This window comes from Saccopteryx leptura, chromosome X, assembly GCF_036850995.1.
Source record: "Saccopteryx leptura isolate mSacLep1 chromosome X, mSacLep1_pri_phased_curated, whole genome shotgun sequence".
NCBI classification, from domain to species: domain Eukaryota; kingdom Metazoa; phylum Chordata; class Mammalia; order Chiroptera; family Emballonuridae; genus Saccopteryx; species Saccopteryx leptura.
Window position 1 is genome coordinate 117,545,849 of NC_089516.1, and position 17,804 is coordinate 117,563,652.

Consider the following 17,804-nt stretch of genomic DNA (forward strand, 5'->3'; position numbering starts at 1 on the left):
AAAGTGACAGTTCCATAGGAAAAAAAGAGTAAGTTTTATTTTCCTTTTGCACCTACTTGTCCTATATCAAGATCAAGGTCTGAATTATCTTTATACCTCCCACACGCTTAGCCCATACTTTATTCAAAACAAGTTTATAGTTTATTTGTAAATTTAATTAATTTGCATAAATTACAAATTTTCTGTTAGAATTCAGTTAAGTTCATCTTATATAAAAGAAACAATTATAGTGACTATGGTAGAGAGAATGTTTCAAGATGCCAAATGTATTTTTGATTGAATTTCTCAAATTTTTATCAGCTGGTTTTCTTTTAATTTTGAAAAAAAATTGTATTGATTTTAGTTAGAGGCAGAGGAAGGAAGGGGAGGAAAGAAAGATAAATGTTGATTTGTTGTTTTACTTATTTATGCATTCATTTGTTGATTCTTGTATGTGCCCTGACAGGGGACTGAAGCCACAACCTTGAACCTTGGTGTATCAGGATGATGCTTTAACCAACTGAACTACCCGGCCAGGCCTGCCAGCTGTTTTGGCATTGCATGGGCACAGCCTATTTCTGAAGTTTTCTGCCTGAAATCTTCTTGATTAATCCCTTCATAATTACAAACTTTCATCTTCCTGTTTTTCAACATGCTATTTTAATGAGTGAGACGTTAAATAGTGCTCTTTTTTGGAGAAGTGTCAACATGAAGACTTTTACTAAGTCTGTCTTACAAACTTTGGTTATGCAAAGCTATGCATATTTAATTCATTTTATTTTTCCTTCAAAATCTGATTCATTCCCTCAATTACATTACTGCTTATCTTTCTGTCCTCCCTCCAATTTAACAAGGTCTTTATGGTTCCCCAAACAAAATACAACATTTCAAATGATTACCACCCAGAATACAAAAATAGTTATCTGACAAATTCTTTTGTAATGATGTCTTTTCACATGTAGCCTCAAATTACGTATAGATTGCACTTGAGACTTCATTAAATGGAAGATGGCTAATGAAGTCATGAGAAGGCAGCTCAATTAGGAAATATACTGATATATTGATATAGATGTGTCTGCCACTGGATCAAATGAAATGTCCATCAAAATAAGGTAATTAGTGCAATGTACTAAAATAAAATTAGACTGGATGGAACAACTGGTGAATTCAGACAGGTTTCTCTCTATTCCCATCCACTGAAATCTAATGTTTGGATGCCTTAGGAAAACTAAAAAAAATAGCTCATCTCAAGGGAAAGAAATTTAGCCTGCATAAAGAGAAGTAAAAATGAAAAAATGTGTTGAGGAAACCATGAATATATGAGATTGCAGTAATAAATATAAATGGCAATCCTGGAAGTTAAGAAAATATTTCAAAGGTAGTGATTGATAACTGTTTCCCTGAAGAAAGTATCCTTAAGTAAGTTAATTAAAATTTTTTTCCCATTGATTTGAGAGAGGGGAAGGGAAGGAGAGAAAGAGGCAACAACTTGCTGTTCCACTTAGTTGTTCCATTAAATTGTGTACTCATTGATTGCTTCTTGTACTTGCCCTGACTGGGGATCAAACCCCCAACCTTGGTGTGCTGAGATGATGCTTTATTCACTGAGCCACCTGGCCAAGGTCACAAGTAAATTCTTAGCTAAGATCATTTAAATAACGTTTTCGAAATGGTACTCAGGTGAAACATTTTATGTATGATAGGTGTAAGGTTGGTGGATAATGGGGGATGGTCACGTGGGGAACCCAGGCCCGCAAACTTTGGCTAGGACTGCCGACAACCAAGTGCGCCAAAAGAAACTTCACAGGAACCCTTTAGGAAAAAAGCGACCGTCTGCCAGCCAATGAGATATCACCACATCATATTAGCCCGACTTCCTAGAGGACCCCTTTAAATATCTCCCATGCGGTTTAATCCTTGCGACTTTCCTGACCTCCATCTTTCCCCGGGGAACAGGGAACCTTGCCAGGCAGGCGGGATGCGCTCTGTACTTAATAAAGCCTTTTGTTATTCCACACTTTACAGCTCTGGCCCTTTCCTTCCTTCTTGGTGGGGAAAACTATCTTACAATAGGTGAGATGCTGAGAGGAACAAATGATTAAACGCACATTGCTTATGTGAAGCAGATTTCAAAGAGGCCTCTTATAGTGCTTGAAGTCAGTGAACAAGTGCATGAATGCTCCTTCCTATGTACTAACAATGAATTCTTCACCAGACCAAACTGCACAACGTCATCTGGGTTCATGCATGGGTATGATGACAACCTGGACTGGATTCAAGTTTGCTTTTACTTTGGTTTACTTGCCAACTGCAAATAAGCACTGCAAAAGATATAAATAAAATTAGGACACTGGCAGGCATACAAGGCAAACCTTATTTAGGCAGTCTTGCTGGTCTGCATATATTGAGATGTCTAACAGGGTAGAAGAATGTAGTACTATGGGACTGTTTTTGTTTGTACTCCCAGTCTAATTAGCATTTGGAAACAGCTTGTGTAAAATATAATTCTGTTACTCAGTAAGTCATATGTAGACTTAATATCCAGCTCCCCATACTTCAAATACTTGCTATGGCAGCACTCAAGCAATTTCCCTTTATCTGTATGTATATATAAAGGTCAGTTTCTCATTTATTCCCACTTATGGGATTTCCATCGGCAAGTCTAGCCAGAGTCAACCTTAGGGCTTTCTAGTCATAATCATAAAAAGCCAGTTACAGCATAAGAACAGGCACACAGATCAATGGAACAAAACAGAGATCCCAGAAATAAACCCACACCTTTATGGACAATTGATATTTGACAAAGGAGGTCAGAGCATACAATGGAGTAAAGACAGTCTCTCTAATAAACAGTGTTGGGAAAAGTGGACAGGTACCTGCAAAAGAATGAAACTAGACCATCAACTTACACCATTAACAAAAATAAACTCAAAATGGATAAAAGACTTAAATGTAAGTTGTGAAACCATGAACATCTTGGAAGAAAACATAGGCAATAAATTATCTGATATCTCTTGTAACAATATTTTTGCCAATATATCTCCATGGGCAAGTGAAATAAAGGACAAAATAAACAAATGGGACTATACCAAACTAAAAAGTTTTTGCTCAGCAAAAGACACCTTTAACAAAATAAAAAGACAACCCATACAATGGGAGAATATATTCGCTAATATGTCTGATAAGAGGTTAATAACCAAAATTTATAAAGAACTTCTAAAACTCAACACCAGGAAGATAAACAAGCCAATTAAAAAATGGGCAAAGAAACTGAATAGACACTTTTCCAAAGAGGACACACATATGGCCAATAGGCATATGAAAAAATGTTCAACATCACTAATCATTAGAGAAATGCAAATTAAAACCACAATGAGATATCACCTCATACCAGTCAGAATGGAGCTCATTAACAAATCAACACACAACAAGTGCTGGTGAGGGTGTGGAAAAAAGGGAACCCTCCTTCACTGCTGGTGAGAATGCTGACTTGTACAGCCACTGCGGAAAAAACAGCATGGCATTTCCTTAAAAAATTAAAAATGGAACTACCTTTCAACCCAGCTATCCCACTTTTAGGAATGTATCTTCAGAATCCCAAAGCACTGATTCAAAAGAAGATATGCACCCCCCCCCATGTTTATTGCAGCATTTTGTTTACAATAGGCAAAATCTGGAAACAGTGCAAGTATACATCACTGGATGAGTAGATGAGCTGTGGTACATATACATAATGGAATACTATGCAGCCATGAAAAAAATGAAATTTTACCTTTTGTGATAGAATGGATAGACGTGGAGATTTTTATGCTAAGTGAATTAAGCCAGGCAGAGACAAATATATTATCTCACTTATATGTAGAAACTAATGAACAAGGTGAACTGAAGAACAGAATAAAGGCAGAGGCAGGGTCATGGGGAGCAGAGGGACAGCTGTTAGAGGAAAAGGGGAAGAGGAGATGGGGTCAGAAAAGGTAAAGGGATTACTGAAATTATACATAATACATAGATACAGATAGTAGGATAGCAAATTTCAGAGGGAAGAGAGGGAGGGAGTTAGGGGGAGGGAAGCAAAGAGGGGGGGGGTAATAGGGGCAAGTGGTTAGGGGGTGAAGGTGTTACATTGAGTGGGACTCTTGAATCCATGTTAACACAATAAATTAAACATTTAATAAAAAAATTAAAATGTCAGTTGCAAGTCAAAGTATATAAATATGTAAGATAAGAGGTCAAGTGTGATCCACTATTAAAATATGCTTTTCTTTTGAGGTAGGGCTCATATCTTACTAATGTGTTATTATTGCTTGTAACACTCAAAAGAAATTATAGAGAAGCCAAAATAAAGAAGCAATGAAACCTTATTAGTTATAGAACATCTTGTGTTTAGAAGTAGAAGACAAAAACAAGCATGTCTTGGTTTAATTTATTTATTTTCAGTAAGGCAAATCAAGTATAGAAAATTTTCTCTACTACTGATTTACTTATTTAGAGAAATTAGTAAGTACATCATGACATTTCCAAATAGCACAATTTAAGTTAGAGACGTAAGGATCAGATTAATCTGGCTTTCAATCACAGTTTGATGTTGAGCAATCAAACCTTTTTAAGCTTTACTTGCCTTTTCTGTAAAATAGGGATAGGTATAAACATCTCTTAATGTTTTTGTGAGAATTAAATGAGTCATGTATATACAATACCTAGTAGAGTGCCTGGCACTTTGTAACCACTAAATAAGATTATTAAATGAATGTGACTCCCCCCAATCTATAAATTTCAGGTACCATGGAATAAGTAACTTAGGAGAAAACCTATCTGATTCCAAGATATTTGATTACTTTAAACTTTTCCATTACAGTTATAAAACATTTTACAATTTTCACAGGTTTCTTATTTTCTTTCCAACAGTTCTAAGTATTATTGAAGTCATGAGTCAATATGAGAACAGCTGACTTCTGTTCTTTCCTCTTCCTTCAAGACACACCAAACTTTCTTTACTGATTAGCTTTCTTATGTGTTCAGTGCCTTTTACTTCATATAACAGACCCTAGTTCACAATTTTTAAGTGTTTAGAATGTGTTTACCTGCATTTTCACTAAGTGATTGAGGGGGGTGATACATACATTTCTAAAGTATCTATTGGAATAACACCTCAGAACATTAACATGAGAGCAAAGGATGTGAAGAAAAACTCTTTTCATGAATACAACATCAGTGTTTTGCATTTGGGAAGCAGCTTTCTTCTGCATCTCTCAAAGGCCTTCACATATATTGCTTCATGCTTTATTCACTGGACCAAGCAGCAAGTCAAACTGCCTTTCAAAGAATATCCTCAAAGTGCACAGAACCCCACAAGGGAAGGAGCTGTAGATAGCAGGTGAAATGGTCAGGAATATTCAGAGATGTTTTGAAATGGTATATTATAAAATACCACTGAACAAACTATAATTACTACTTAAGAATATGGTCTTCCATAAGGACAGCTTTCATAGTAAATAAATACACAGGACCATTGTCATATTGGCACCGAGACCAACATTCACATTAAAAGCTAATAATACTTAATCAATTTTGTAACTATGCATCAACCTAATTTTGGGAGGATGACTTGCCACATATTGCATCCGCACATATTTATTAAAGCATTGTATATTAACAATAATCTATATATAGGTAAAGAGCAAGGGCAGTAGACCAGGATTGTATGCTAAATACTTAGCATAATGCCTGGTAGATGCTACAAACTCAGTTAACGCTAATTACCCATAAAATCATGAATTTAGATTAAGAAAACAATTTTCTTTCAAGGAATTCAGTGAAAATGAACATATATTCACATTTGCTGCTACTACTAGATTTTTTCCTCTTTCCTGTTAAAATGTGTATCTGTGAGTTAAAAAGAAAATAAGAAACATCTCCCCTATCTCTCTAAAAAAGGCAGCTCAAGATGGGGAGAGACATTGCTATACAGATGTTGAGACCTCTTTCAGCCTTCTGCCTGGATTCCTTTTCACAGTGCCCTGTTGTCATGGAGACTGTGGCTGTGGATATGTCATTAAAACACATGGTTCAATTTTTAGGGGGAGGGGAGGAAGACCATAGCAGACTAGAGACTTTTTATAATACAGACAAAGTAACTGACTTAAAAGAGTTTTAATCAATTGTGTTGATGCCATGATAGCACATTACTCTACAAACACTCACTGGGGAGATACAGTATATCATCGGCTTTTTTTTACTGTTTCTTATTCATGTTTATTATCTTTGGCCTTCCATACTCCACTATTATTGTAAATTCTTGTTCACATGAGGAGTATGGTCTAAAACCGGACTACTTGAAAATAAATTGTTATGGCTGAGAATGTGAAATTTTAAAAATCTTCTGAGGGGATAAATAATTTCCACTTATTTGAAGAAAATGCATTATTTTAAAGTCATATATAATGCACATTTTAGAGATGGAGAAGATGAGGCTCAGAGAAGCAAGGATTTAGTCCTGGGCCTTGGGAGCTATAGCGCTGACTCCATTTGCTGCCACCCAGTTAGCTCTCTTGGCATTCTAGGCTGACGCCACCACGAGTGCTTCTGCCGCACTTGCCATTCACAGTTACTGCAACCGATGAAGATCGAATCCTGTGACTGAACTACTTATTCAACAACTTATAATAAAATCTATGTAATGGGTTATTTCATTTTTGAGCTCATTTAAGTAATTCACACATAATCATACAATGTTTCTTTTTAATGCTCAGTAGCAAATATCCTCAATTCAACAATACCTATATAATTTATGTGACCCTTATTAACAGTCTTTAACTTAGTTGGTATATCATTTTATCCCAAGCTGATCCTGAACATATCAGAAGAGATTGCTTAATGGGCTTGCTTTAAAAAGATAACCCAATGATTTATTTACGCTATTTTTCTTTCTACACATTAATGCCTAACCATATTTACAAATAAAAATATTATGGGTATAAAACAAATTCTTATTTTATACAACTGACATTCTGATGACCATGTTTCTACTTATGGTGAATACCAAAGTGGTTTTAAATAAATGCTGTTAGTATAAAATGTATTTTCTAAAACTATGAATCACGTGTTAAGAATTTTCAATTTCTAAATACATGTTAGAGTTACAAAAATGGATAAATGATGAGAATGGCTTGGAAGAATTCAAGTAGCAACTCTAGAAATAATATCACTGCATATGTCACTCCATTAAAGCAGCTCTAATTGTTGTCTATGTTATGCAAATTCATAGTGTAATACTTCCTGGATATGCCAAAATCTAAACTCTAAAATTTCTTGGGGTATTAGAACTATTTTTAAAATGTGAATTCGGCCCTGGCCAGTTGGCTCAGTGGTAGAGCATCGGCCTTGCATGCGGAAGTCCTGGGTTCGATTCCCGGCCAGGGCACACAGGAGAGGCGCCCATCTGCTTCTCCACCCCTCCCGCTCTCCTTCCTCTCTGTCTCTCTCTTCCCCTCCCACAGCCGAGGCTCCATTGGGGCAAAAAGATGGCCTGGGCGCTGGGGTTGGCTCCTTGGCCTCTGCCCCAGGCGCTCAAATGGCTCTGGTCGCGACAGAGCGACGCCCCGATGGGCAGAGCATCGCCCCCTGGTGGGCGTGCCGGGTGGATTCCGGTCGGGCGCATGCGAGAGTCTGTCTGACTGCCTCCCGGTTTCCAGCTTCAGAAAAAAAAAATGTGAATTGAATGTTTTTCTATATTTTTATGAATTCTAGTAACTTGTTATGCACCAGTTGATATATTCTTCATAACACAAACATTACAACGTTATTTCCATGACACTTCCATTTGAAAGACCAAAATGTAAAACACACAAACAAAATCAAAATGTTAATGCTCTAAACATTACAACAGGTTTGTTTATATAGGAGTCTACTGAGTACAAGTATTTGAACAACAACAACAACAACAAAAAAAAAAGACTTATAAAATGATTGTTCATTCTAAACAGCAAAGGAAACAATCTGCAGAGTGAAAAGGCAACCTACAGAATGGGAGAAAACATTTAAAATCATACATCAGATAAGGGGTTAATATTCAGAACTCCTATAACTCATCAACATAAAAAAATAGCTTGATTAAAAAGTAAGCCAAGGACTTGAATAAACATCTATCTGAAGAAGATATACAGATGGCCAACAAGCATATGAAAAGGTGCTCAACATCACTAATCATTATGACAATACAAATCAAAACCACAATGAGATACTACTTCACAACCATTAGGATGGTCACTATCAAAAAACTGAGGAATAGAATTGAGACAGAGGAAGGATCAAAGGGACCAGAGGAAAAGAGGACAGAGGGAAAGGGGATGATAGCATGGGATAAACCTGAAGGGAAGGGAGAGGGCACTATGGGGAGGGGGGCAAGGGAGATGTTGGAGATGTTGAGGGGAATACGGGGGAGGGGGATGCATTCGGGGCAACACTAGAATCTATGTAAACACAATAAAAAATAACTCAGAAAATAACAAGTGTTGGAGAGAATGAAGAGAAACTGGACTAGCACACTGTTGATGAGAATGTAAAATATTGCAGATGCTATGGAAAATAGAATGGAGTTTCCTCAAAAAATAAAATCAAATTACCATATGATCCAGCAGTCCCACTTCTGGTTACACATCAAAAATAATTACAAACAGTATCTCAAAAAGATATTTGCACAATTATTTTTATTGAAGCATTATTCTTAATAACCCAAATGTGGAAGCAACTTTTGTGTCCATTGGTAGATGAATTAAAAAGGAAAATGTGATATATATATATATATATATATATATATATATATATATATCATATATACTTATATAATGGATATTATTTAGCCTTAATAAAGAATAAAATCTTGTTGTATGCTACAACATAAATAAAACTTAAAGATATTATGCATGAAATATGGCAGTCTTAAAAGTACTGCATGAATTTACTTATATGAGGTATTTAAAGTAGTCAAATCTCAGAAAGTGGATAGTGGCTTCCAGGGCTATCAAGTTTCAGTTTGGCAAGATGAAAAAAGTTCGAGAACTTTATTGCATAACAGTGTGCATATAGTTAACACTAAGCCACTGTACACTTAAAAATGTTTAAAATAGCAAATTTTATGTGTTCTTTTACCACAATAGAAAAGTCACGTTATTCCTTCATTAGTTAAATCTTTATTTTACCTCAGGCATATGTTGATAGTTTAATAATGTGGGTTAGTGATATCACTGTATCTAATTCTAAGCATTATGGACAGGGTGGAAAAGTTGTAGTGGATCTTCCTGGTAACATAAGAATTGTGGTGTTCATTGTCATTTATGCTTTAATGGGTAAGAATAGCTTTAATGCATTGAATTGTGAAAACATATAAAGTCTTTTCTTTACTTTATACAATAAAAAAGAGAACACAAGTCATTGCATTTAAAATTTTTTTTAGGTTTTATCAAGTGATGATAAAAGAACAAGACAGGTGCTTATTAATCACCCAAATCTAAAAACATAAACCTAGATATTTACATAAATAAAATGATAAATAGAAAATTGTCTTTATCAGATCAAACTTCCATACAAAATACCATAGGCTGGGTAACTTAACAAAATTTATTTGCTCACAATATTGGAGGCTAGAAGACCCCAAATCAAGATGACAGCATGTATGGTTTATGGCCATGGCTTTCTTCCTCATTTGGAGATGGCCAAATTCTCGTATCCTTGTGTGATAGGAATTGAGAGAGGGAGCCAGCTCTCTTATGTCTCTTCTTAAAAGGGCACTAATCTCATAATGAAGTTCCCCACCCTCAGGACTTTATCGAAGTCTAATTATCTCCCTAAATCTCCATCTCCAAATATATCACACTGAAGGTTAAGATTTTAGTATATGAATTTTGGATGGATGCAATTCATCCCATAGTATTCTGCCTCTGGTCCCCCCAAATTCATGTCCTTTTCACATGCAAAATATCTTTATTCAATCCCAACAGCTTCAAAAGTCTTTATACATTTCATCATCAACTCTGAAGTCCAAATTCTCATCTAAATGACATCTGAATCAGATTTGGGTGAGACTATAGGAACAATTCACCCTGAGGCAAAAGTCCTTGCTAGCTGTGAACCTGTGAACCAGACAAGTTATGTGCTTGCAAAACAGAACAGCGGAACAGGCAGAGGACCGATGGGCCCATTCATAAAAAAAGAAATAAGAAGGAAGAAAAGGGTGATGGATCCTGAGCAAGTCCAAGATCCTAGCAGGGCAAATTTCATTAGATTTTAAGGCTTAAAAATTATCCTTTTTGGCTTGATGTTCCACCTTCCAGGATCACTGGGGTGGAAGTGTCACCCAGGGCTTTACTGGGTTGTCCCACCCAGAAGATTCCTGTTAGAGACCATCCAGCCTGTATAAATCAAGGAGGTGGCCTGCTGATCTCTGAATTGCCTTCAGAGTCATTTTCCCTTCTTTTTCAGAAGCAGCTGAATAGCTCCATCAGCCTGTCTGTCCTTTCAAATTCAAGTTTGACAGTCCTCCTTCATTTCGTTCCTCCGTCATCCCCTTCAGTGCAAGCTGGTACTGTTTCTGCCTGTCGAATTCCATAAGCTCTCTGTTGAAAGCTTGTTAAGCCACACCTGTAGTACTCTCTTTATAACAAGTTTTATTTTTTTTTCACAATATGAGTAGTCTGAGAACTTTGCATATCCTCAAGTTCAGGTTCCTTTTTCCTTAACAATTATCCTTCAATTCATCTCTCTCCTTTTACATTTTACTATAAGCAGTCAGGAAGAATGAAACTGATCCTTCAATAGTTTGCTTAGAAATCTCCTGAGCTAAATATCTAATTTTATTACTTCCCAGTTCTCCTTTCTACAAAACGCTAGAACACAGTTCAGTCAAGTGTTTTGCTGATTGCCTTTTCTCTGGTTTCTGAAAATACATTCCTCATGTCCATCTGAGACCTGATCTGAACTGCCCTTAACATCAATCTTTTTAGCATGCACTTCAAAACTCTTCCAGCCTCTACACCAGGGGTCGGGAACCTTTTGGCTGAGAGAGCCATGAATGCCACATATTTTAAAATGTAATTCCGTGAGAGCCATACAACGACCCTTTACATATTATCCAATAAAAATTTGGTGTTGTCCTGGAGGACAGCTGTGATTGGTTCCAGCCACCGGCAACCATGAACATGAGCGGTAGGAAATGAATGGATTGTAATACATGAGAGTGTTTTATATTTTTAAAGTTTTTTTTTTTAAATTAAAGATTTGTCTGCAAGCCAGACGCAGCCATCAAAAGAACCATATCTGGCTCGCGAGCCTTAGGTTCCCGACCCCTGATTTACCCATTACCCAGTTCCAAAGGTGCTTCTATGTGTTTAGGTTGTTTACAACAGCAGCACCCCACTTCTCAATACTGAAATATCTTAGCTCAGACTACCATTACAGAATACTACAGACTGTATGGCTCGAGTAACAAAAATCTTCTCAGAGTTCTGAAGGCTAGAAGTTGAAGATCAAGGTTCCAGCATGTTTAGTTTCTGGGGGAAGAGAAGACTCTCTTCTGGTTTGCAGATTACTACCTTCTTGCTGTTTCCTCACATGGTGGAGAAGAGAAAAAGAGTTAGCTCTCTGGTATCTCTTCTTAAAAGGGCACTCATGCTATCGTAAGGGGCCTGCCCTAGTGACCATTTCTAAACCTAATATCTTCCAAAGACACCGTCTCTAATACCATCACATTAGGGGTCAGGGCTTCAATATATGAATTTGTGTGTGAGAGGGGCACAATTCATCTATAACACCAACCTATTTTACGACTGATTTAGATAATATAGGGTGTGGTAAAGTAGGTGTACAGTTATGAATACATAAAACGGTTTATTCTGGAATTATTATTAATTTATGATTGTATTGTTTTCCATACAAACATCTGTAAGCCTACTTTTGCCCCACCCTGTATATTAACACTAAACAAACATTTTCTAAGACTCAGGTTTTTAAAATTTGCTTATTTTCTAACATATCTTCCACTCCATATAACATCAAATGACTTTAAAAGTTATTTCTGAGATAAAAATTATTTTAAAAATTATTTCTCATTATAGTTTATATCTCACATTATAAGGCATAATTTATGAGTTAACAGTCCTTTCAAAATTGTTATGCTCATTTAGAATCAGGTTATCTAAACACTGATATAATTGATCTATAACAGATCAGGTTTCCGGCATTCTGAGAAGTGCTTTTCTACTGTATTTTATTATTCTTGGTTTTCTGACATGGAGAGAGGTACAAATAAAAACAACACATATTAAGTGCTGGAGAGGGTGCGGAGACAGGGAACCCTCCCCTCCCACCCCCTCATTTCGTTTATATATTATTATCATTATAAGATGTGGTCAGTTATTGTGACTATATAGTTGCTGGTACAATACATAAATACATTTAAGTTTTTAAAAATTATTTATTTGTTTACTTATTTATGTATTTATTTTAACTGTTTATTTTATTGATTCTGAAGGGAAGAATGAAGAAAGAGACATCTCTTGCTCTGTTCCTGTATGAGCCCTGACCAGGAATTGAACCAGCAACCTTTGCGACTCAAGATGATGCTCTAACCAACTGAATTATATGATCAGGTTGCTAAATCCATTTAAATTTAAGATGAAATAAAGCATGGAATATTTGTCAGTTTCCCAATATCACTTGGTCAACCGGGGGGGGGCATTTCTGATGAAGATGCCTTTACTCTGAGTAATAATCAATTTCCACTTTTATACCAAAGGTCTAGCATCACTTGTCTTTCACAAAATATATCGTTGGACTATAAAAAGCAAAAGATTCATATGTATACTCTTTACTGAATAACTTCATTCTAAAGATTATAGACATTGGTCTGCCATTCAACCCTTTCTACCTTTTCCCTAACATATGCAGTGGTGTGAAAAATTACCAACAGAAACAGTGGGTGGTCAGCAGAGAAGAAGATCATGCAACTAACATGGGAGAAAGGTAAGCACATATATATGCAACTGACTGAAAGAGCAGGGAATAGTAAATAATGGCAGAATTAAAAAAGAGAAACAGACTAGTCTATAAGGTTTCACAGAAAAGTGAATGACACAGAAGAAAGAAAAATGACCCTATTAAAAGGGATCAGAGTTTCTTGCTGGCTTAATGAGGAACATTTGAGAAAGGTGAGGAGGAAGAAGCAAATAATATAATAAGAAATGGAATAAAAAATAGACATGCTAATTCTGAAAGAGAGAGAGAAAGATAGAAAAACATTGATTTGTTGTTCCACTTACTCATGTATTCAATGATTAATTCTTGTATGTGTCCTGACTGGGGATCAGACCTGCAACCTTGGCATATTGGGACAGTGCTCTAACTGACTGAGCTATGTGTCCAGGGCTTGCTGGTACATCTCGACTACTTAACACATAACTTCTATTTTCAGGGTTTGGTGAAACATTGAAAGAACATTTATCAAAGAATTTATGTGTTAAAAGTTTATGTTACTTTATCAAAGGCAATTAAATTTTCATTGATTCATTGTTTGTTCTTCTGTCTTCTATCAAGACTCTGAGATTCTGAAAAGACAGTACTTTCTAATGACAGTAAGTTTGCCTTTTTAGAGAGGAGAGCAGGGGTAGGTAGAACTGAGAAATGAACACAAATGAGTATGGGGAGGAGACAGCAATTGGCAGTTGGCCTTTAAACCCAAGACTAGATATTTCAAGTTGAGAACCAGTTAAGTGTCTCTTTATGCTACTGCAATTGTAAGGCAGACCAAGGAACAAGGGATTTTTAAAAAGATAAAAGGGCAAGAAAGCCAATGAAGGCATTTGGGTATAGGGTGTGGTGGTTCTGGATTATGCAAGTACTTGGTGACCATTCTGAATAAGCACCTACCTCTGGTGTGTTTGTTTTTGTCCTTGTTTGGTCTTCTCCCTCAATTACATAGTGTATTCTAGAGACAAGGAGTTTCTTATGTTATCCATACATACACTGCCTAGATCCATGCCTCGCTAGACAAGCTTGTCAATGTACTGATAAATGTGTTCCAGTTTCTGAAAATAAACTAAAGCAAAGGCCAGTAGAAGACATTTCAGAAGTATTCTCTGTTTAAACTTTTTCTTAAATAGGAAAACTAATTATATGTATGTATAAATATATATATATATATATATATATATATATATATATATATATATATATATACAGGGTGAGGCAAATGTAGGCTTACTGTTGTGCATATGCAGAACACAGAGCTTATTCTTGTATTATTTTTTAAATTATTATATTATTTTCCATATGAATAACTGTAAACCTACATTTGCCCCACCTTGTATAAACATAATATATACTATCCATTGTATTACAGATAATATAAATTGTCTATTATATATAGTTATTATATAGTGAATAAGGCATACTGATTGATTATATTACAGTTAAAAGTTTAAAGAAACATACTTGAGAGGATAAAAGGACACGATTTTGCCGCAGTTGTTTGCCACTTAACAGACATAATTGGGGTTTTATATCTTTAAACCTGTATGCTCATGCTTGATTGTGTGTGTGTGTGTGACAGAGACAGGGAGAGAGTTAGAGAGAGGGACAATAGGGACAGACAGGAAGGGAGAGAGATAAGAAGCATCAAGTCTTTGTTGCGGCACCTTAGTTGTTCATTGATTGCTTTCTCATATGTGCCTTGATGGGGGGACTGCAGAGCCAGTGACCCTTGGCTTAAGCCAGCGATCTTGGGCTCAAGCCAGTGACCTTGGGCTTCAAGCCAGCAACCTTTGGGCTCAAGCCAGTAATCATGGGGTCATGTCTATGATCCCTCGTTCAAGCCAGCAGACCCGTGCTCAAGCTGGATGAGCCTGCACTCAAGCCGGCAACCTTGGGGTTTTGAACCTGGGCCGTCTGCATCCCAGTCCAACGCTTTATCCACTGTACCACCACCTGGTCAGGCTTACGCCGCCTGATTTTTCAAAAAAAAATTTATTTTTCAATTACAGTTGACATATATTATTATATTAGTTTCTGGTGTACACTCCAATAATTAAACAGTGCAGAACTTGACAATATAAATAGTTATTAGAATATTATTGACTGCATTCCTTATGCTATACTTAACATCTCCATGGCTATTCTGTAACAACCAATTAGTACTTCTTAATTTCTTCACTTTTTTCACCCAGTCCCTCAACACCTCTCCCATCTGGCCACCATCAAAATGTACTCTGTATCTAATGAATCTATTTCTGTTTTGTTTGTTTGTTTGTTTATTATTTTTTTCCTTGAATGTCCTTATTTCATTCTTTGTAATCTAAATAAAGGAGCAGAATTTTTCTCCTCTGACCTCCTGTAGTCCTGTATTTCTCTTCCACTTGCAGCACCCCCTAGGACAGTGTTTTTGAACTGCTGGTACATGACTGGTCTATCAAAAATATTCTGCCATCCATGAAAGAGTTAACCACCTGATGTATAAGAATTATAAACTAATGAATTTAGTTGAATTCGCTTATATTCAGGTGATTTCTGTTTTACTGGTCTCCGAAATAATTCTCCTATTTTCATTAGTGTCCAAGTATAAAAAGACGAAAACCACTATCCTAGGACACATGAAGCTAGGTTAAACTAGGAAAAGAAGCAGGTGATCACAGCAAAAATCAGACATGAGTCTGGTCCCTTTGTCATATAAACAGCAAAACCCTAGGCTAAAGATGCACAAATTTGTGCAGCTGAGGTTTCAAGAGTTGGATTCATCTTCAATCTCTGGATTAACACATTAACAATAAATCCATATTATCTAAGCTAGTATTATTAGGTGTGTATTTCATGCAATCCAAACAGCCTAATATTGTGCCTTGCACTTAAATATTTGCTTTAACTTCTCTAACAATGCAGAAGTTCTATGAAAAGCAGTGACTTTTTTTTTCATGACTACCAAAGCACCTGCAGTGTGGTACAGCGTCAGTGCTCAGTAAGTGCTTGCTAGAAGAATAAATGGAGAAAACCAGACAACTGATCATTAAGTCATATTAAATGTCAAGTCATTTTTAGCATAGCTAGAAGTGAACACAGGTAGTTCATAATAATATTTTACTAAACATTGCTTTTTCAAATGAATAGCTTGCCTGTCTTCCTCTTCACTGTTATAGATTTCTTCCTATTAGAGTTCTGCAAACGTGTTTATGACATATCTTTGCTGAAGGCTAACTTTAGCAGCAGCACCATGTATCATAAAAGATGTGTCATATAAGCAAATTACATACTATGGAGCCAGGCGTTCTTTCCATTATTTTAACAAGCATTTCCATAGTTTAAGGGGTGGTGATCTGTATCGGGTTCTCCTCGGAGAGACCAAGAATGTAAACTGTACTTGAACTGATGTGACTGTTGTCTCTTATTCAGAATGGGAAACACTTTGTCAACCTTGTTTTCAGATATATCTGGTATGACTGGATACTCTCAAGGGAATCATTTTTCAAGAATGAATTTGAAGGATTAAAAGGTTCACCAAAGTCACATGAAATATATAACAATGAAGTATAGTCTCATTTTATGGATATAACCTCCTTACACTTACATAGTGTTTTATGGTTTGCAAAGCACTTTGAAATATATTATCTCATTTGCTCCTTGCAATAGGATTCTGTGAGATAGACAAGGAAGGCATATCCCTCACCTTGTATGTCAAAAAAAACAGAGAAGTTAACTGACTTTGCCAAGGTCACAGAGACAGTGAGTAGCAGAGAGAAACTTGGAAAAGAAACCAAGTCTTTCAACTTCTAATCCCACATTCTTTTGACTGGGGTCCTGTTTTCTTTTAAGCATTCTATTTATAATAATATCTTTCCAAGCTTCTAGCTATGACCAATGGATGGGTTACAATACTGATTTTGACCAGTGTTAAAAAAAAATGAAATAGAATAGAATACATCATAGAGTATCAGCTCTATAATTTCATTTTTCTTTAGTAAAGTTAAGAATTTATTTAGTAAAGGTAAAATTGTTTCACAAAATTTTTGTTTTGGTTTTATCTATTATTTTTTAAGTTTAATTTTGATTCTTTTTATTTATTGATTTTTAGATTGAGGGGAGAGAGAGAGGAGAAATGGGAAGCATCAATTCATATTAATTGCTCCCTTATGTGTCTTGACTGAGCAAGCCCAGGGTTTCGAACTAGCAACCTCAACATGGTTTTGTCTATTATGATATAAAATATAGTTCTAACTGTGGGAAGTGGTGAGAAAAATAAATTGAAAGTCACTGATCTATACTGTGTTGCTTGTTAAATCATTAAGTTGCTCAAAAGTAATTTATACCCTGGCTAGGTAGATCAGTTGGTTAGAGCATAATCCTGATATGCCAAGGTTGTGGCTTTGATCCCCAGTCAGGGCACGTGCAAGAATCAACCAATGAATACATAAATAAGGGAAACAAAATACTGATGTTTCTCTACTTCTCTCTCTCTCTCTCTCTCTCTCTCTCTCTCTCTCTCTCTCTCTCTCACCCTTCCTCTCTCCCTAAAGTCAATAAAAAACTTTTTAAATGTAGTTTATGATGCCAAAATTCAATAGGTTATTGGTTTTAACATTAAGATAATTATGGATAATAAAAATATACTTTCTGAAAATCCTTCAGTTAGGCATTTTGTAGGGCAATTCTGATTTCTTACTTCTTTTTAAGAATTCTACATGATTATTATGTATAAAAATTTAGGGTTTCTATATAAGCATGATACTAGTTATACTGCTGATTTTATGGAGAAAAATGTTAATCATGATTCATTAATAAATCATTTTAGA

At 35.9% G+C, this 17,804-nt stretch overlaps 1 protein-coding gene and 1 non-coding gene across 4 annotated transcripts in view; one reads left to right on the top strand and one right to left on the bottom strand.

The window, feature by feature from the left end:
- Positions 1–17,804, bottom strand: part of TENM1 (teneurin transmembrane protein 1) — a 774,232-nt gene that overhangs the window by 506,301 nt on the left and 250,127 nt on the right. The gene's annotated exons all lie outside the window — the stretch shown is intronic.
- TRNAA-UGC (transfer RNA alanine (anticodon UGC)) lies at positions 7,324–7,399 on the top strand. The gene has a single exon. It is a non-coding gene; the product is annotated as a tRNA-Ala (tRNA).